The sequence below is a fragment of the Thermobia domestica genome, chromosome 1, assembly GCF_964235325.1.
Source record: "Thermobia domestica chromosome 1, izTheDome1.hap1.1, whole genome shotgun sequence".
Classification (NCBI taxonomy): domain Eukaryota; kingdom Metazoa; phylum Arthropoda; class Insecta; order Zygentoma; family Lepismatidae; genus Thermobia; species Thermobia domestica.
This window is the reverse complement of record NC_137454.1, coordinates 102,943,883-102,965,719: the sequence shown is the minus strand read 5'-3', so window position 1 is coordinate 102,965,719 and position 21,837 is coordinate 102,943,883. Positions and strand designations below refer to the sequence as shown.

At 35.6% G+C, this 21,837-nt stretch overlaps 1 protein-coding gene across 2 annotated transcripts in view; it reads right to left on the bottom strand.

The window, feature by feature from the left end:
• LOC145687808 (dual specificity calcium/calmodulin-dependent 3',5'-cyclic nucleotide phosphodiesterase 1-like) overlaps nucleotides 1-21,837 on the bottom strand; it is a 714,058-nt gene that overhangs the window by 512,111 nt on the left and 180,110 nt on the right. The gene's annotated exons all lie outside the window — the stretch shown is intronic.

The window sequence follows — 21,837 nt, the reverse complement described above, 5'->3', positions numbered from 1 at the left end:
TTCTACCTGTGTGTCGATTACACTTACATTTGAAAGAGCCGGAATGATAAATTATTCTACACTAACACATGGCGGCTCTTTAGGTAAGACGTAACGAATAACAATTTAAATTACTAACTTCAACTATTCTAGTCAGTTAGTTACATATTTGCCCTAAGTTCGTCAAAATAGGATTATTGAACTGCCTAAGAAGTAATCTACTCCATGAATGTTGAAAATGACAACTCACAGAATAAAATAATTTGAGCTTTGTATTTTCGAATGCTTTTGAACGTTTACCTTATATTTTCACAAAATTTCTTCTTTATAAATCCAATTTACATCCATTGATAATTGTTCCGTACGTATTATGACTTAACTCTCTAGAAAAATCTGTCTGGCCCCAAAACTTGACAACGTAAATGTACAGATCTGTCCATAAAAGAAAATATCTTCGGTACCGGACTATTATCCATAACAACATTTACACTTACACAGATAATCTTTACAACTAGGGATGGCCAGAACCGGTTCCTGGTGGAACCGGTTTTCGGGTCTGAACGGATCTGGTTTTAGAAGATCCGGTTCCGGAACCGGTTTTTTTTGGATCCAGGTCTGGAACCGGATCCGGTTCTGAAAACCGGATCTCCAAGAACCGGTTCTTCGCGGAACCGGTTCCGCCGGAACCGAAACTTCGTGGCCATCCCTAGCTACAACCAGTAAAAAGAATACAATTTTATCGCTACAACCAGAAGGTTGAAACTTTAACTAATCCTTCTATAAAGATACGCCTTGTACTCATCTAATCTCTTTATATGTATAAAAGAATCAGAATATTCGGTAAGTTTTCTTCTCTTAGCTTGAGGCAGTGCCGCCAATGACTAATAACATACGAAGAGTTGATATTGCCAAATGAACTATATCGACAAACTGTAAGAGCTGAGTCCTCACATCAAAATAAGATAAAAAGTTCATATGGATCTTTGGCGAAAAGAGCGTAGTTTCAAAGCTAGGACTGTCCAAAATCGAGAAAAAGCCAAATTTCAACAGGCCCTATTTCGAATTCCAAAATCTGTAGATGGTGGTCTTTATCAGCGCAAAGGAAGCCACACATACACAATCCAAAAGTGCATATTTCGTCAATTTTCAATAGGTGTAAAAGGGTATTTCCTAAAGGGTGAAATTCTCAGATATGCTCTCAATAGAGTTTTCAGATATACCCTGATTTCAAGGAGGGTCCAAAGTAGGCAGGAGATAAACCATGACAGCAATGGACATCCAGTGCTTCGAAGGGAAGTCGGAAGTGTTAGGAACCGGCAGCTTCATGTTTTTTTGTGTGTACGGAATAATGTGTGATGCGGTATTTCGTCACGGTATATATCATATTTTCTTCATTTGTAAGCGTGAAAGAAAACATTGCAGCGTGCATTTTCCCGAGTACGAGGGACCGTGCTGCTGACGATCCTTAACACTTCCGACATCGCTCTAAAACATTCCATGTTCACTGGTATCAAGGCTTATCGTTTGCCCTACTTTGGACCAATTATAAAGTCAGAGTATATCTCAAAATTCGGTTCATGGCATGTCTGGGAATTTCACCGTGCACGGAATACACTGTACACCCATTGAACATTAATGAAATATGCATTTTTGGATTGCGTATGCGTGTCTTCCTATACACTGATAATGACCACCATCCACAATTTCTCTAATTCGAAATAAAACCTCTTCAAATTTGGCTTCTTCGCGATTTTGGACAGCCCTAGCTCTGAATCTATGCACTTTTCCCCACAGGTCTATATGAACTTTTCCTCTTATTTTGATGTAAGGAATGACCTCCTACAATTTGTCGGTATACTTCATTAACACCCTGTATATATATATATATATATATATATATATATATATATATATATATATATATATATATATATATATATATATATATATATATATAGATATATAGATATATAGATATATAGATATATATATATATATAAAGTTTGCGGTTTCGTCACTAGGTGTTTAGAGGAGTAACAAATAATGTGTCACAGAAGTCACATGGAACACAATTATAACCTGTTTTCATTTACGAATATATCTCGCGAGGACACAAGCTTTCGTAATCACAAGATTTGATTTTCAAGTTAGCGTCACTTTCAGCAGCGGGGTATATGAGATGTGGACCTACAGCTTACTTTTCGACCACCCTGTATGTCTCATATAGTCTTGGCGCTCAAGAAACACGCAACTCTATAGTTCTACCAATTAACCAGTTAGCAAAAGGCCAGTTGAAATTGATTACACTCATTCTCGCATCGTTATTCTACTATTACTGTCAATCCAGTTAATTTGTTGATTTGATTATGATAAATGCACTATTTACTCTAGTGTTTCAAACACTTAATTGTACCTGTTGCGTTATTATTATTATTATTACTTAAATTGAAGAGTTGTCCTACTTTAATGATTTGCCAAAAAGAGCCATTTTAATTAACAATACAATGAAACGGAGGTCAATATTTATACTATTGTGGTTATGCTATCAGTTATCTATGGTTAACATGATTTAGGGACGTATGCGAGAGGTATCGTAGTCATAGCAATCACCAACTCTTCCTCAGAAATCTAGACTTCGATAGTTCCTACACCAATATTCATGAACATTCTGTTTATGGTGAAATGAAAGAGTTGAGTTTCGGAGAATTATTTTAACCCCTTGAATCCCAGCCTGTAGATAGAGTGTAGCTCACGACCGTGCTAAGTGGAGAACATATAGGCAACAAATAGTGCAAACAAATCATCAACCACATTGATTGTTAATTCACTCTCCTCTTCTTCTGGAACATATCTGACGAACTATAACCCTCCTCTTCCTCCATATTTACTGCGTTTATGATACAAGGTACAGTGTGACAAACCCGTACAAAGTTTGGCGTATCCTGCCAGAAATGTAGTGTTCTGTAGCCAAATAAGTGTTGGATTCTTGTGTACCTGTATATACTTTATTTCGGCTTCCGCACGAGGAATTTCATTTTTGTTTCAGAATGGTAACTAAACAGGGAAATGTTGGAACTGTTGCGTCAAAGAAAGCGTCAATGTGAAATTGTTCATTTGCTTGTTGTTCCAAAAACGACAGACTCAGATGCAGTTCGCGATTTCAGGAGCTCGGCTGAGAAAGCGGCCATCCCGGAAGAGGAAGAAAGCACACCGTCAACACGTCCAAGAACCGTAAGATCATCAAAAAGCGAGTAAAACGAAATTCGAAGGTCTCTGTGAGAAAAATCACTCGTGGGACCGGCATCAAAAGCTAATCGATGCGGCAAATGGCAAAAAGGGAGCTCAATATCAAGGTATACAAGTTCCAAAAAGTTTAGCTGCTCATGGACAAAAAGAAGCGGGTGCGACTCTAACAATGCTACCTTCCCAATCGCAGGTCAGCGATGAGAGCGCATTCTCTTCACCGACGAGAAGCTGTTAACCGTGGAGCAGGCGCACAACCACCGAAACGACAGGGCCTATTCCGCAGAGGCTCCCGGCACCTTAATCATCGTCAAACACCCCAAAATCTGAGGTCGGTTATGATCTGGGGCGGAAATTGCGCAAGCGGTAAGATTCCTGTGGTGTTTCTGGATCAAGGGGTCAAGATCAACCAAGAGGTGTACCGCCACGACATTTTCGGGACTGTGGTACTTCCGTGGGCCAAGCGGCACTTCGGCGATACAGAATGAACTTTCCAACAAGACTCCACTCCAGCTACAAGGGTGAAACGGACGAAAGACTGGTGCAGAACCCATTTTTCGACTTCATGTCGTCTTCGGAATGGCCGTCCTACTCACCGGATCTCAAACCAATGGATTACGGTGTATGGTCGATTTTGGAGGTGATGGCATGCACTACACGCCACAAAAGTTTGGAGTCGCTGAAACAACCCCTGCGTTGCGAGTACAACTGATTGTCGCCAGAGGACATGCAGCCCATTGCCAAACATTTGAGAGCACGTTTAGACCTCTGTATCGCTGCCAAGGGCGGGCACTTCGAAACTGGCTGAACATATTGTTCCTAAATACCCATGCTCTTGATATTACGTGCAGTTTTGCTAAATTCTTCCGGTTCAATAAATGTATGGTAACAAACATTCGTCTGGGTTATTTCTTGTCACCCTGTATACAAGAACAAAAATACACGTCTCATAAATAGCAGAAGTTCCTACTCTCAGCAAAAGATGACATGACGATCGTGCTTTGCAAATTGTTAGCAAAAGTCATTAATGATGTCACAGCAACACTTAGACTGAGGTCCTCCCCGACCAGAATTGTTCGTACGTTTTCGTGGTCATTATCATGCAAGAATATTTTTTTCCTCAGCCGTTGCAACGAGCTACTGTATGTAGGGAAGAATCCAGACCCAACTGCGTACGGTATATACGTAGTAGTAGTAGTCAAGTGGTTAATGAGTGTAAGTTACGTTTATTCGTATCTGTAGAAATGTTCCATCCCCTACCATCGCAGGTGCACTATCTTTACAATTGGTGAACATTTCTCAAAATTTTAATATTAATCAACATAGTTCTTAACAGCTTTATAAACGTGCCTTCCCTTTGCGATGCCGTGAAGAGGACATACGTGTATTTCGTATGACCTATGATTAAACTAGGGATCCCTTGCTCCAGAGGTGATCTCTGATCATTGGATCATCGTACCCCTTAGCAAAACTACAAATTGATGACTGCTTAGAGCAAATAGGGAAGAACGCTTTGAGCAAAACAGAGATTAGAAAAGGAGAAGAAGAAGAAGAAGAAGGAAGTCGCAACTTGTAAATAAGAAAGAAAAATGTAATGAAGGAAAGCAAATAAATAGGAATGTGGATACAATTACGTAAAAGTAATTATAGTATTTTAAAGCAACATCCTTCTAATTGTAATATTATCTATAGGTTACTAAAGACACTTTGATATCAGAAAGTTCATAATAACAATTCATTTTTATGTGCGTCTATGCAGTGCAATAGTGTAAACACATAATAACGTGTTTGTTAATGTGTATCCAGCGCAATATTCTTTAAAGTTTTGTAACTCTTTTTGAAGATATCGCCCATTAAAATTAAAAGAAATATTTCCTGTTGTATACCTTGTTACGTATTCAGTTGACAGTCAAACAAATGCCAACATTTATTTTGTCCTTCAAATTTAGATATAAGGGCTTTGCACTTGTTGTTCCGGTCTTGCACAGCTAAATGCAAGATTTCTACACACTCAAATAACCTCGCCAGTTTCTTCGGTATGACGTAAGAATCACACTATTCTGTTTTAACATTGCATGCGAATTGTAATAATCTTACTTGAACTTATAGAATATTTTCGTCGTCGTTTTCGTCATCTGCAAGATCGGTTAGGACTGAATTTGTTCCAAGATGCATTTTCACCGTTGGCCAATGTAATCCAGGCGCGCACCCGAAATTTTTGTTGGGTGGGGTCAAAGTTTTATAGGGGGGTCCAAGCCACTATGTCTATACAGTATTGAACAGTAATTATTCTGCACCTAAGAATAATTATATAAAATATATAAAAGAAAGGCTACAGGTGAAGTCCAAGATCAAATTTTCATGCTTCTTCAATCATTTCCCTGTTAAAAAACTATAGTTTTATTGAGAAAGTATACAAATGTATGTTGAGTTAGGAAGTGCTTTTGGTAAGAGTGTCCGGACCCGATAGACACCCCGTGGGTGGGCCGCTGGTATAATGTGTTCCAGCAGAATAAAATATATCAACTTATCAGATTTTCAACGAATTTTTAACGCCATAGAAATTTGTTTTTCTCAAAAACTACGCAACAGAATTCTCTTTCTAACATTATTCTGTTTAGGGTGAGGTGATCGATTGATTGGGCAATAAAGAATGATGAAAGATTCATAGTTCTTGCTTATATCTTATTAACCATACTATGCACTTATCTTCCTTATGCCATAATGAAAGTCTTGATTAATATATACGTACTTCAGTATCAGTTTTACCTTGGTAGTAGCGTGATTATCATACAGCATCAACTTTTAGGTTTACAAATAAACTACTTTTTGGCGATTTTCTGTTGAACTACGCATAAGGATTTACACTCATCCATACATTTTGTTCTGCTTAGTCAATCTACTAGTATAGGCGCCATCTTTGGACATTTTTTTTTCAAATGCTAGTAATCCCCATATCTCGTTCAATAGCCGTAAAAAGACATTTTTTTTTCAATCAATAGTCTAAACAGTTTTTTTCTACTTCTAACCTTTTCCCTGTTATCTCTGATACATATTTTCTCTTTATCCATGTCCAATAGTTTTTCATTACTTTGCATCTCATCCAGTTAATCATGAAAATTCATCTTGATGCTGGTATTGCTCACAAGATAATGAATCCTTGTTTCTCGTCTCGTCTCGTAATAGCATTTTTTGTAGAACTCTCCTTTCTTCTCTGTCTGATTAAAAAAAATGTCGTGTCGTCTTCTCTATGTTTAATATTTATGTTCTGATTTTTTTTTTATTTCATCTAGAAGTTATTATAATTCTTCTGTGTGATGAGAGGGCCACGAATGGTAGATATAACAACATTTAAATCATATTTATTATTGGAGTAGCTAATGACTTGCGTATATTTGCACGTTGATAAATACAGGGAATGTTCCGAACAGAAAAGTTTGCTTTTGGATTGCAGAAGTTACTTTTTGACAAGGAATACATTGCTCTTACTTCAAAATATAGTGAATGTACGAGATTCCTAAATATGCATTATTGTTATAGGGCGCACGAGAAATGGTAGAAGAGTTTATTTTTTTTAATTAACTGCTTCTTATTAACATAATAACCTAATGATTTCTTAAATGAAGTGTACTTCTCAAACCTGAAACAGTTGGCCACTCTTCATATTACCTTTTTCTTTTCACCCGAAACGAAATGCACAGTGCCTCATTACATGGAAATCCGAAATTTTTTCTTCTATATATACATATATAACAAACTCTAAACTCCCTACTAGGAAATCCTCAAAAGCTTAAACCACCAGCCAAGTTTTCTTTCTTTTTCTAAACTGAGAATTTCTGGTTAGCTATTTTAAAAAAACCAAGTAATTTCCCAATTCTTCCTATGACATTGGATGAATACTGCATTGACAACTATCTGGTATGTCCCTACGGTCAGTCATTCAAGCACTCACCTGAAAGTACACTAGACGACTTCTCTAATCTCAGTGCCTATGGCATTGGGCACTCTGTATAATACTGTCAGCACTTTCATACGCATGATTCTTTTTCTTTCTTTCTTTTTTCTTCTTTTCTTTTTTTGAGAGAGAGAGAACTGGAAATGTTAACTGCATATTACGTAGTTAGTTGAACTTCATCATATCCTTTAATTTATCATAATGCCCTGAAAAAAAGCTTTCATCTAACAAAGAAATGAGATTTTCGGAGAACGAAAAACTTTCGTATATTTTGGCAATATATTAAAACCTATTCTAATAGTAGGATCTATAACTTTTAGGAATATGTCAATATATTATGTTTGTAAAAGTGGTTTCCAGGGTTGCCACACTCGAGACTCGCGATGATGCCAAACACGGGTCTGGATTATGCTAAATTTTTGTAAATTATGCCAGATTTTCAAATTATCTTTCCTAACTAATTTTAATGGCCCGCCCCTATCTATCTTCATTATTTTAACGAAGTGTTTTAACTGTATTCATGTACAAAGCTAATATGACGCTGCCAGGAATGATAATGAAATAAATTGGTAAATGATACATTATAGGAAAGGAAGGTCGAATTTACGTTTTATGAATGGATAGCATTTTAAGAACTACATACACAACATGCCGTTTCCGACACAGGCCTGAAGCATTTCTTTTAGTGTATTACTAGCTGTCCCCTGACGCCCATATCCCTCCCCTCTCAAGTTGTAAATTGAAAGGGACAGATACATCCCAGATAACCACACATTCAGGTTTCAGTTGATAGTAATAAAACTATGGGTAAGTAAATATGTTTTGTAGAGTCACGTTTTGCTATTTTTCAACATTTCTCTGAATTCAATAATAAATTACAACCGCGGAAATACTTACTGGTCTCATTGTTCCAAATATCGCTTCAACTAAGAAGAATAATTTCCGACGGTCCTTGAACCATCTAAATTTTCATTCTTTTTCTGTTCATCAGAGGGAAGAATGAAATTATGCTAGATTTGGACAAGATGCTAAAGTCAAGATGCTAGATGCTAAATGCATGTGAATTATGCTAGATCTAGCACCAAGATGCTAGATATGGCTTCACTGGTGGTTTGGTATTGTACTTTTTAAAAGGCCTTTTTTAAATAAAGTGCAAATACATTTTTTAAAGTGACATACTTTTACTTTAGTGCTAAAATTACACGTTTTATCATTATATTTGAGCGACTCGGGGAAAGTCGATGGTGAGTGACACTTTCTAAATTTCCAGTAAACTAAAAAAGAAAGTTTGACATTCCCACATAATTCAATGCAATGATACATATCAAACAAGCTTCTCCTACCATCTGTGGGTATATTTCTGAACTACCTGCATACTCTTCTGTGGTTCAACTCAGCCCTTTTCACCGTTTTTCGGAAGTGGAGCCTACCATTGTCTTCCGCCGAGTCGATCATTTAAATAATGCACAATACCTTTCCTTCTCTTTTCTTAATTTATATTGTTTCTATTACGGAAACCAAGAAAATTGGTAAAATGTTTATTACTGGATAGTTCTAATAGTGTTGTAGAAATGTAGTAGTAAAAAATGAATCATATCATGAAAGAAATACATTTTTTACCTAGATTTTACACACTTTAACTTGAAAATGTTGATTTTTTTTTAAAAAAAAGAGGGGCTGAAACCCCATCAGCACCTCTTCTGGGTACACAACTGACTACCTCCAAAACATAAAAGTAAGTTCAATGTTCTATTCTATTCTGTTCAAATTCTAAATGTTCTATTGTCAATAACGTCTCAATATATGAATTGAGCCCACCAATGGTGCTACATTGTTAAAAAACAAAAAATCTAATATAATAGGGTTAGGATTCACATTAGGGCTACTCACGAGACGAGACGAGACTAGATAGAACTCATCCAATAGGAATGGAAACACTTTTTTAGACGACACATCACTTTTACAGCGTCTTTTTGACACGAGACAGCGTCAACTCTTTTTTTCGCAAGCGACCTAATTATATATATATGGACATTTTGTTATGTATCGTACAATGGTATAAGGAAATCAACGAATAAATCAGTTCGCTTGAAAAGAATATGACGTATTTCTTGAATACGTTGTAAGGAAATGTCTTGGAGCTTAAGCAATTTGCGTTTTCAATGTGGCAAATGAGCTTGTTTGTTTAAAAGAATAGGCTATAATTTTGTTCTTTCAGTTATAATTTCAGCGCCAGCACGATTGAAATGGGGAAAGAAAGGAAAAAGAAAGAACATACTAAATGTGTCTAAGCGAAAATATACAAAAATGTATTTCTCAAGCACACGAGAAAGGTAAAGAATATTAATCAGACAATATTATGATAATATGTAAATACAACCCAGGAACTCACTTCCCATATCTATCTACCTATCTATCTATCTATCTATCTATCTATATATATATATATATATATATATGTTCATGGAAACTGTAGAAGCGTAGTTTCCCATGTACGAGGCATGTTTTTTTTTTTTAAATAAGTGCCGTTTTTAAATAATACAAAAAACAAATACACTTTTCGTAATAATTTTATAGTTACATGAAAGTCTGTACCTTAATGTACTTTTTTTTTTTTTTTTTACATAATTTCCACCAATATTAACACACTTATCGTATCGTACAAGGTTCTGAATACCATCCTCACATAGAAGTCTGCCGCCTGATTTGATCAACCAGTGCAATTTGGCCGTTTTGAGCTCATCGTCGTCGTCGTGGGGCTGTCTACAAAGATGCTTCTTCAAATGTAAGAAAATATGGTAGTCACTGAGTGCTAGATCGGGACTGTACGGTGGGAAATCAAGTTGTTTCCAGCCAAATGATGCGATGAGATTTTGAGTTTGAGTTAGCAAGTGGGACAAGCATTGTTATGAAGCAAAATGTTCGCCTTACTCAGCATACAACGTCTTTTATTTTGAATTGCACGGTGTAGTTACTGTAAAGTCTCACAATACGTCATAGAATTTATTGTGTTACCACCAGGTAAACAAAAACACACAAACACACACAGTCATAAGCAACATCCCCTTCCTGTCCCAAAACACAGTACGCACGGTTTTCCAGCCTAACAACATAATATGAATGCATTTTTTAAAAATGGCTTATTGATTATGTGGGGCAAAAGGACTCATTATTCATATGTGTGTGATTACACATAATTTTCCAAGATCATTAGGCAACTAGATTCTGCTGAATGTTCACTCACTCAAGTCCGGAGATAGGAATTTTTCCTGATCCTCACTTACCCTCACTCTCACTCATCCTCACTAATTAATATTATTGGTGTCCTCACTGTGCCTCTCTCTCAAATAGTACTGATGCCCTCACTATCATGCACCGAAATGAGAGGAGGAAATCAATATGATTTGAGGTTGAGGACGAGTAAGGTTGGTCGTCTCTGCTGAAATCACCGTTAGATTCCTTTGCTTCTCGGAAAGAATGTGCTGTATATACTTGGAGGACTGCAAAGTATTTATGATTGAGAACGATTGAGTTACATTGCAGTGTAATAGAATCATACTAGAAACGTTCTATCCTTTTCCAGAAATTATGCAGCTACAAAATTAAAAAAACGTCTTCAACTTCGATGTAATCATTTTAAATATATTCTCTGTTCTATTGGTTTATTTTCCCTACATCTCAATTCCATTGACTTCTGTTTCACCCTATAGAAGCAAAATTTGAATCAATATTTCAGCGATCATCCCTCTGTCTAAAGTATTGTTCCCATTCTAGAAGTTATTTTTAGAAATACGTGCTTGATTAGTATTCATGCAACTTTGAGCTTTGTTGGAACACCATTTCACTCGATAAAGGTGACCTTATAACGTTGGCATGTTTGGATGACGGTGGTCCAGTAACCGCTGTACATTTAAAATTCCATCAACCACTTGCAATATTTACATTACTCCACCTCTAGGCTTGTACCACATCAAAAAAAGGGTTTGTCCATCCACTGTATTCTGTTCTTTTACCCTTAGGTGGAACGGTGGAACGGTGTGCTGGACTCTGCTTAAATTTCATCTCTTCCGCTACCTCCAACCCTCTCCTTCAAAGCTTTCTATTTGCACTTCCACGGAGCACTGGTCAACCAAACTAGAGCTTCCATCGTTGGCTTTCTGTTCTTACGGGTAAATTGCTGCTAGTAACACTCGCTGTATAGCTAACTAATGCTTTTCAATACGTACTAACAAAGTTATGATTTTCACCCATTTTGCCACTAAATATTTTATCGTCAAGAACAAGATATATATCGCAGAGAATTGTTTGCAATTATCGGATTAGTTTCAGGAGAGTTTAATTTTAGAATGAACTTTGGTATGATTAAGTTTATTTTCCATTAAGGGGGGCACGGTGGCTCAGTGGTAGAATGCTTATCTCTGGAGCGTGGAGTCTCTGGGTCGATCCCTGGCCAAGTAAGTTTGTGGTGGACCACATCGTGTCCGTGGATTTTCCCTGGGTACTCCCGTTTCCTCCCAATTCCTCATCCCACCAATTCTTCCATCATCATCCACTTGCTTTAATCATCATCTCCCTTAGCCTAAAGAGCATAATTGTGGGATGCTAAACTGAAATATTTCACTTCATTTTCTTTTTCATGAAGAAAAAAAACTCTTTACAAAAAGCTATCTTTTAAATTTTACAGTTAACTCAGGATTTACCGAGAATAATGTCCACGGTTTACTCAAAATCACAATAAATACGAGTTTTTTTTTTTTTTTTAAAGTATGAAGACGAATAATTCATACTATAATTAACAGAAAAATACAGTTAACATGTTTTACAATTAAACTACTTTTTTTTTTTTTTGTAGATAAAATTAAAACATTTCCCAAATACTATGACATCATCTGCTACCACTACTGTTATCTTATGTATTTTCGGTAAACACTTTTCTTTTACATTGATGATTTGTGATCGTAGTAGTTTCCTGCAGTTAACGAACACAATACTTAAAAAAATATATATATTTTATATATATATATATATATATTCCATTAATCAGGCTTTGGTAAATTGAGAGTTGTCTGTGAATTTTATTAAATATTCTTATTACCTTTAAATTTTCTTTTATTTTTTTTAAATTTTAACCGTTTTTTTTTTCCTTTTTGGATCAAAACATCCAATATATTCCAATCAAAAGTTTTTTGTAGGCCTTATATCTGGAGAACTACATAAAGTGTGGCCAAACTCAAACTATCAGTTAAGGCAGTATGATGTGCTTATACTCTAGAAAATAATAATAATAATAAAAAATACTCGATTTAAGGGCCATTTAAAACCTTTGTGGCTCTTGGTGCAAAAACTAATTATTGGCCAAGATTGCAATGTTTTGATCCATTTTTAGTTTTCCTAAAATTATTGTTGCATTTAAAAAAAACTGAATAAATCGTGCATATAGAAATCACTATCGCATAGAGTTGCCTACGAGACGAGACGAGAAATAAGATTTTCTCACCTCATCTCGAAAATAGTTTCGATTAGTTTTGTAAATTAATGTACAAAATTTCTATTTTTATCTTTTTCTTGCTTTCATCTAGAAATAATCAAAATCCTTCCGTGTCACAAGAGGTCCACGCAGTGTGTGTAGCCTATGATATAGCAACCATTTACACTATATGTAGGGGATTACTATAGTCTATTGTGTAATGACTTGGATATCTTTAAACGTTGACAAATGCTCTTTATTATGTTCATAGAATCAATTTACTAATTTATAGCTCTTATGCTATGAATCATGTAAGACTAGAACTTTGGAGAAATACAGGGTGGCCCAAAAGTAGGTATACACCCCTGTAATGATCGAGTATAACATTCTAGGTTATAGGTTTATTTATTTCGGCTCTCCCGAGCTTAAAATATAAGTAAAAAGACATTAAGCACAAATAATAAAGAAACTAAGTCTATCTGATGGACAACAATAAGAAATGAGATCAAAAGCAATGAGTTGATCCGTACGGGACGGGACAGTATACCTACTTTTGGGCCAACCTGTATGTTGTCCACGACAATCGAGAGGATCGAGAAAAGATGATACACAAATTCTAAATAAAGCAAAAATTACCCGCTCGTTCCATTTTTAGAAGCGGAATTTCGGAAAGCGCTTGAACACGTTTTCAGTTATTTCACGCATATTGAATTTCATCCCACTTACATAAGAGGCTCGTAAGATACCGTATTTTTGTCAAATTTTGAACCCCTCATCGCTAATTTTGTAACACATATGTTAATCAATGTGACACTATAAAAAGTTAGCTCAAACCAAGTGTTAACTACGTTCAAAACTTCATTTCATAGGGTTCATCCATTTTCCCGTGAAAATACCGATTTTATTTTTATTTACGAGTATATAGTTTTATCATAAATAGTGAAAAATAGACTCATTATGAAGTTTATGTAAATATTTAGATTTTAAAAGCCTTGTACAAAGTGTTCATAACTCTTTTGCATTAGGGTAGAACTAAAGGTATTCCTCTTTGCTTTTAAATTCTTTTGATCAGTGGCAGCTGTACGTTTTCACTAGTGAGGAGCAAGAAATCTAACTGAGAGACGTTTATATTGGGTTTTCTCCTCACTAAAATTCCCTCTGTACTTCTTATTTACAAAGCGGTATCTTAAGTCTAGTGATTTCCTCTCAAAATAGTTTAGCAGTTCCTCTCTCTCTCTCTCTCTCTCTTTCTCTTTCTCTTTCTCTTCAGCTGGATATTTAATTAATCTGACATCGCTTGAGCATTCTGACAGATGACAGAGCATTGGGAATATAATTTATTCTACGTAGAATAACGTAGAAGGCGGAATATAGATGTGGTGAGGGAAGATAAAACCTAACGTTTTCGGTAAGCAACCTAACATTTGGGATTCATCTAGCAGATGCTGATATTTAAAACAAAATTGCAAGTCTCTCTATTTCTATATTTATCCCCTATCACACTAAGCAATCATTACCGTATACTTATTCATTATTGCATCTGTGTTCAGATCGTATCCACCAGGCACATACACATAATATTATTTCGAGAGGGGTTCAAAGTTTTAGGAGAGTCCAAATTCAATATGAGAATAAGTTATATTAAAATTTGTAAAATCATCCCTAAAATTAGACTAAGTTTACACAAAAGTCAGGATTTCGGGGAAAGAGTCCTGATCCGCAGAACATCCCCTGCGTACATCCCTTTATCCACCAGTGTAAGTTGCGAGTATCTCGTGTAGTAGTAGCATTTCAGATTTTCCCAGAGGAAGGCAAGATTGTACGCTGACGTAGGAATTGCATGTTCTTTATTAGTATTCATATACATTTCAGTACAATGCATATATTTCTCCAACTCAGGGAGGGGGGGCACTCCTGTTCCCAGCGCACATATCCTACATTTTCCCCACTACAATGCCATAGTGGGAGTGTTCCCAATGAGTTTAAAACAGTTAATAAATGATTCTTAATGAATAGTTTCGAATATTCTTAATGAGCAGATAGTAACACTATGAAATAAAAAAATTCACAAAATAAATAAGTTTTAATTTAAAAAGTATTTATTTATCCTAAATGACAATTATGTACCTAGGTGCAATAGTGGTCTAATCAACTTGTTAGGACCACAGCAAAGACTAAATGAAAGCCAAATTGCAAAATAAATTCTAGTACATCTATAGTGCTGCATATAATATGAGAGTTTTGTTGTACTATCAACTATAAGCTATTAAAAGAACTAGTGTTAACAACTCGATTCCCGTCTCGAAAATGAGGCGAGAAATACTTTATTAAATTCGAGACGAGACGAGATAAGAAATTTATCGAGTCTTATGTGCAAAACTGACTCATCCGAGACTTCAAACATTGTTTTAGTATTCCATAATTCATAGTACGATAAAAATTATTAAAAAACTTTTATAATAAACTATAAATGATAAAGAAAGTGATTATTAATACAATGAAAGAGCATTTATCAGCGTTTTGAACATATGATGCACTCCAATTATAAAATATCGTTTCAATTACAATTACAATCTACAATTTAACCTTATAATGTTACAATTTATTATATTAGAATCGTTTCCTATATAATTTAACATCGTGTGAATACGTACTGCATTTTGGATATTTAATTTCTTTTTGAAATTAGATAAGAAATAATCAAGATCCGAAGTTAAACCCCTCGTCATGATTTGTATATTTGACTATTCAACTGCTTACAGTATTTATGCGATATTCATGATTTTTTATTCAGGAAATTATTTTCTTGTTCAGGAATAAGGCAGTCTACTTTCTATATTAATTAATTTTCGATGGAATGCCTTTGTCCAACATTTGATTAATTGTATACTATTATTTCTGTTACATTACGTATACCTATAAGATATAGTTGAGTACATTTTATTTCAGTGACGATAACAGCTTTATTTTATTTATTTATTGAGCTGGGGAGGAGCGGATGTGCAGATAAATTTTCGGAGGACCAAGTTTTTTCTTTCTTTGTGTAAAGAAAAGGACTGGATACACATTACATGTCGGGAAATGGCGGCTAGTGAGGGAGCAGGGGTTGAAACCAGAAGATGGGGGAGGCGCTCACTCACTTGCTTCCTCTAGCGTCTTCCTGTTCATATACAAGATGTTTCAAAACAACACCGACAACGTTTGGGAGGTGATTCTGACACTGAGATAAGATAAATAAAAAAGTATAGACCAACCTGGGTGCAGAAATCCGACATTTCGGAGTTATAGGCTACTGAAAACATGAAAAAATTAACATTAAAGGTTCATAGCTCCAAAACTATGGGATCTACCACAGTCGGGTGATGATTTCACTTAAGAACTAATATGTGCGCCATCCAGAAATACATGTTTCAGAATTCTAAGGTACTCACGCAACATTTTTCATAGAGAGAGTTTGGCTACGAGCATATGATTTGAAGTACTCACCAACTACCTCTATAAAATTGTTTGCCGAAGTACCGCAGGATTCTGAAACATCGATATTAGGATAGGGCACATACTAGTTCCCAAGTGAAATTTAGACCCGACTACGGCAAGCCGCATAGTATTACAGCTATAGACCTTTAAATTTCATTTTTTCATGTTTTAGGCAGCCTATAACTTCGAAATGACGGATTTCTGCACTCAGGTTGGTCTGTACTTTTTGTCTCATCTTGGTGTCAGGAATCACCTCCATAAACGTTTCCGATGTTGTTTTGAAACACCCTGTATACTCTGAAAATTTCCCGTTTTGCAATCAATTACTAGTAGTTCAGTGTCAACTATAGCATTTGAATTTTCTATTATTGAGTAAGGAAAATATTTCCAAAAGGCAACCACATAAATTCACAAAACAAGACGAAACGAGAAAAAAAATCCTTCGATCATCGAGACGAGACGATACAACCTTATTTCCCTTCGTCTCGTCTTGTAAGCAACACTAAAAGGAACCAATCACGTTAACGCATCACTTTGGATCAAGCTGTTTGTAAAAAATAAAATTTGCCAATAAGAGTGTATAAATGTCTAGATGACTCTCTTCACACTGCCCTATAATAATCGACACTATCATCTACCACAATATTTTGCTATCCCGAGTTATTGAAATATCCTGTTGTCATGTTATTTGTATGCAAATGTTATAACTAGATCTAGAATTTTATACCTATACCTTCCGAATATATTTATAGACAGAAGACGGGCAAAAAAAAAAAAAAAAAAAAAAATCTCGGACGGAACAGATTTTCGGTATTATTTTCTGCTGGGGAGATTTAGGGGAATGATTGGTTTGGAAAATGGTCCGAAAAGTCACCTAGCATCAATCCCATAGATTTTGATTTATATGGAATTTTCAAATCTACGCTGTATGCTATGAAGATGAGGTGTCTGCATCTTCTCAGATAGACGATAATTATTGCGATCTTCACATGCTGTTCCTAAATTCTTCTGATTTCCAAACATTATGTAAAATGGCTCGTTATTTCACAAACTCTGAAGTAGAGGTAAGCTAATAACATTTTATGAATATTCAAAGACCATATGCTGAGAGCAAGAGAAAATAAATGATATAGAATTCTACCTATCTCCCTTTTTAAATCCATACTGCACACAAAAGCTTTATATGTTCCGACTTCCCCCCCCCCCCCGCCCGCCCGCAATAATTACATTTTTACATGATATGACATAGAACTCAATTTTCATTGTAAATCAACCATTCTACAAACAAGAGGATCATGTTAGTGTCATGTCACTGAACCGGAACGAGTGTTCAGTCGTGTTGAGTTTGACGCCACGTAAATAAAAAGCTCTCTGCACACTGTGTTTGTAGCCTGCACATAGAGAGATAGGTAGATTCATGTAGAGCATATTTTACTTCTTTTAAAGGTCTATCTTCTGCTTATTGATCTAGAGCATACAAGTACTGAAGGAAAAAAAAATACTGTAGAATCGATGACAATGAATGATTATGATAGAGTTAGTCTGGGAAGGGGAGGGGGAGGAAACAAGAGACCTCTAATGAGATTTCATATTATATATATGTAGGTAGTCTTAATGTGTAATTACGTGTGATCGCCTCTACTTCAACAACTCAATCGAGTGTTGAATAATGCTTTTGGTTTCGAATTAAACTACACAAGTGTTACAATCAATAGATAACTAGATTATTAAATGTGCAGAAAGAACATTCTCTATTAATTAGAAAACGAGTTTTGAATAAGGCAAACAAAGGTAAAGAAAATTAAAGCTTGTCAATTATAATAGACTCTTATGCTTCAGCAGATAGTGAAAATGGGCATTTCAGAATTCCCCCTTGGTGGAATTTCAATATACAGGGTTGATAGTAGTACTGCGAAAATCCTAGTATCCCACATTAAGCACGAACAGAGATATGCTCCGGGAGGCAATTTTCCCCTCGAGTTCCCCACTGAAATCATTGAATGGCATTGTTTGAAGTGTCTTTACAGTCATACAGTCAAGTGCATAGGATTAACGACTTCGTATGTTACCACACGTTTCCAACTTCTTCATGGCCTTGGAAAAGTCTTGTACCGATAGCTCTTTCAAACAACCAGCCACGTTACTTTAAGATCCCACTAATGAAACCAAATCTTATAATGGAAGACAAATCCTGCGAGTGTGAGAAGTGGTGTAATGTTATCGAAAACTGAAAAAGAATGACAGTACTTTGAACGAATACTGATAAATTACTACCGAATGTGTTAAGGCATATGCTTTTTTAAAAAAATACAATCATAAGAGCAAAACTATACCTAGAATTCCTGTCAATTTGTTTATTTGAAGAAAAAGTCCCTACTAGTTAGCAATAAGATCATTTCTAATATCTTTAAATCGAAAAATCGGTTATGCGACATTGTTGTTCTTTGAGAACAATCTTAAACATTCCTAAAATGTTGACGTAGAGAAATACAGCTTGTGTCAAATGAACTCACACTAACCAGTGTTTGTAGTTTGAGGGAAATTTCCCTAATCTAGGGAAATTTTATAATTAAATTTAGCGAAGAGGGAAAAAGGGAATTTTTAAATAAAACCTGAATAATCCAGGAAAAATTCTCCCGTTGACTGATTGACCAATATAAATGCTTAAATTTTTGTTTGTCCTTTAGAACTAAATCTGTACAATAGCAATAGTTTGTGTGTGTGTGTGTGTGTGCCTGTCTGTCTGCCTGTTCAAAGTAACATAATTCGAATCCGTTATTCGCTGAGCATATTTATGAGTATTTTTTGTAAAAAAAAAAAAAAAAAAAAAAAAAAAAAAAAAAAAAAAAAGTGAAGGAAAAATTTTAAAACTAGAGGCAAAAAGCAAACAAATAAAGAAGTGCAGTTCCTCGCTGCTGAACGGGATGTTAAACTTAAAATCAACTCAACAAGCTAGGGAAAATTTCATTTAAAAAAGGGAAAATTTCATTTAAAAAAGGGAAAATTTTGTGTCAGTCGAGGGAAAGTTTCTTATGGAAACCTAGGAACACTGACACTAGCGTTAATTCGCACGATCAGTCACCAGGGACGTACAAAGGTGTGGGTACTGGGGTCTGGACCACCGAAAAATTCCGACTTTTCTGTAAATTTAGAGATGATTTACAAGTATTAATATATTCCTAAGTTATCATATTGATTTTAGATCTCTCCTCAAAAGCTTTGGGCCTCCGCCGAAATAAACTCCTGCGTCCATCTGTGTCACCGACAACATTTGCCAATGGGATCACACAAAGGTCTGCTAAACTCGGCAAAACAATAGAGATAGCTATTACCATAAACGATTCTTTATAGAGTGGTTAAGCATACTGAAATTATGGACTTCATTGATATTTTTCAGGTAATCTGAATTACAAGGAACTATTATGTGGTAGGGATAAGTCCCGTGGATTTTGTGTTGAAGTGTTGAGTGGACATAATGTCAGATTTTACTGTCTGATAGAGGGCACACTCTGACTCTCACCTAGCAGAACCCTTGATGAGTAGAACAGTCGGTTTATTAGATATATAGAAATGTCCGGTATTTTAAGTTATGACAACATACATCGTTAGTGTGAAAACATCATCTGCCATATAAAATAGTTAAAGCAAGAGTAAGCTGAATTGTAGGTATGGAAGGAAAAACCCTGCTACCAAAGTGAGGGGAGAGCGAAATGTGCATCTGTAACAACCTGTACTCATCACAACTGCCTCAAGAAAAATTTATAAACAATATTCACGGTACAGTAATTCACAATAAGTTTATCCTACAAGAGTTTGTTCAAGAATCAGAATACACATTATCCTGGCTTATTGTTGACCAGAATCACGCCATTTGCTATGAAAAATTCATCGTCCATCTATTTTCTATTCGCAACGAATCTACGCAAAGCGAAAGGAATGATCTTGAGTGCTTCCTTCCAATGATAAAGGATCCATGAGTGGTTTGGGCAGCCATATTGAGATATTGTGCGGACTTCATTGTCATCTTGAGTGGAAATAATTGCAAGGATATTTGAATAAATTTTTAGGAAATCAGATCATTTATTGGTGTGAACATTGTCAGGATTGAGCCTAGGATAACATTCCTCTGTCTCGCGAAGCACTAAAACAGAACCAAACATATTTCTTGACACGTTCGCTCACCAGATCTAAATATTAATGAGCTTCCCTATTTGAAGTACAAGAGTTCCGAAAAAAAATTCTCTTTCAGCAGCTCATGAGACAATCTTGAAGATTTGTTTCATGAAGGTTCAAGAGTTATTGTATAGGAAAATTTAAGCTATAAAGTGGAGTGAAGGCATTCCTATTCCTAAAGGATTTTCCTCACATGATATGTGTTTGCATTATTTTATCCATTTGTTGTAAATTCTTTTTGTCATAGTATCAATATTTCGTAATATAAAAGAAGGAATCCAAAATCACGGAAGAAGTTTATAGTACAGAAGTAGACCACATGGATTGCTTTCAACAGGAATCAGTATTGAGATGAATGAAGATGGATGAAACACTTAAATGTATTAATGAATACAATAAATTATTTATATTACGTTACGTATTAATAAAATTGGAACTTTACCCAATATTATTCGTCTTGCTTTATCCTATTGATGTACGAACTTCCGATTTGATGTTCAGCAAATAAAGAATTAATGGTTATTGTATATTAATGAACTTCTGTTAATTACTACACCATAATTACTTAAACTTTGCCCTTAAATTACTCTGGGTATATCGAATCCATTTTCCTCTCAATGTGAGAATATAGACGATCTCCTTGATTAAAGGTAGCTAGAAAGTCCATCCTGTGAGTAATTACAGACTTCACATCCTTGTCCCTTCTCCAGCCACAGACAGCAGTTTCCTCTCTCGTGTGATGCAGATTGTATATCGTTTCGCCTTCCAACCTGTCAATCAATCAACGACCACAGCGCAGCATCTGATAGAAACTTTCGGTTTCGGTCTGCTATTAGTTGGTATCAAACTTTCATGACATCGTATCAAGTTTTTTTGTTTGTTTCCTAAAAAAAAATGGCAGGGAGTGAGGAGAAGAGAACAGAAGAGAAGGTTTGACGTGATGATATAACGTTGAGATACCTTTTGAAAAGTTTGATGAATTATTTTGCACCAGAAGTATTCATGTTGTCGGATATGATACATATATATAGAGAGAGGCACCCACCCTGCTATGATCAATGACGGATCTGCTTGAATTCTCCTGACATGAGTCTCCCTTAAAACAATACTTGTTTTTAAATCTTCTCAATGATTTTAATCTCCAATATCCTAATCTCCCTGACCTGTCGTGTTTTAATAAATTTTTATGCAGCTCTCCCACTCCTAAAATGAAAGAACTTCCATAATGCACATCAACACTCCTTGAGCTCATGATTTACGAACGAGGTATAAATACAGATGGAGCTACTTCATGTTCTCTTTAACAGTTATAGTCTTATAGCAGGGGCCGATGGAGAGGTCCTGGAACCAATCTCCCTTAAAGGCGAGATAGTGGGGTGGGGAATGTCTTATACTATGTGCGTTATTCTTCCATTATGAGTGGATTCAAGCCCTAGTCGTAGTCGGAGCTCACGTTAAGAGACCTAACCACTGCAAAATATATATATATATATCGCTAAATTATTACCAGGTGTAGTAATTATGTGACATCTTCAAATAGATA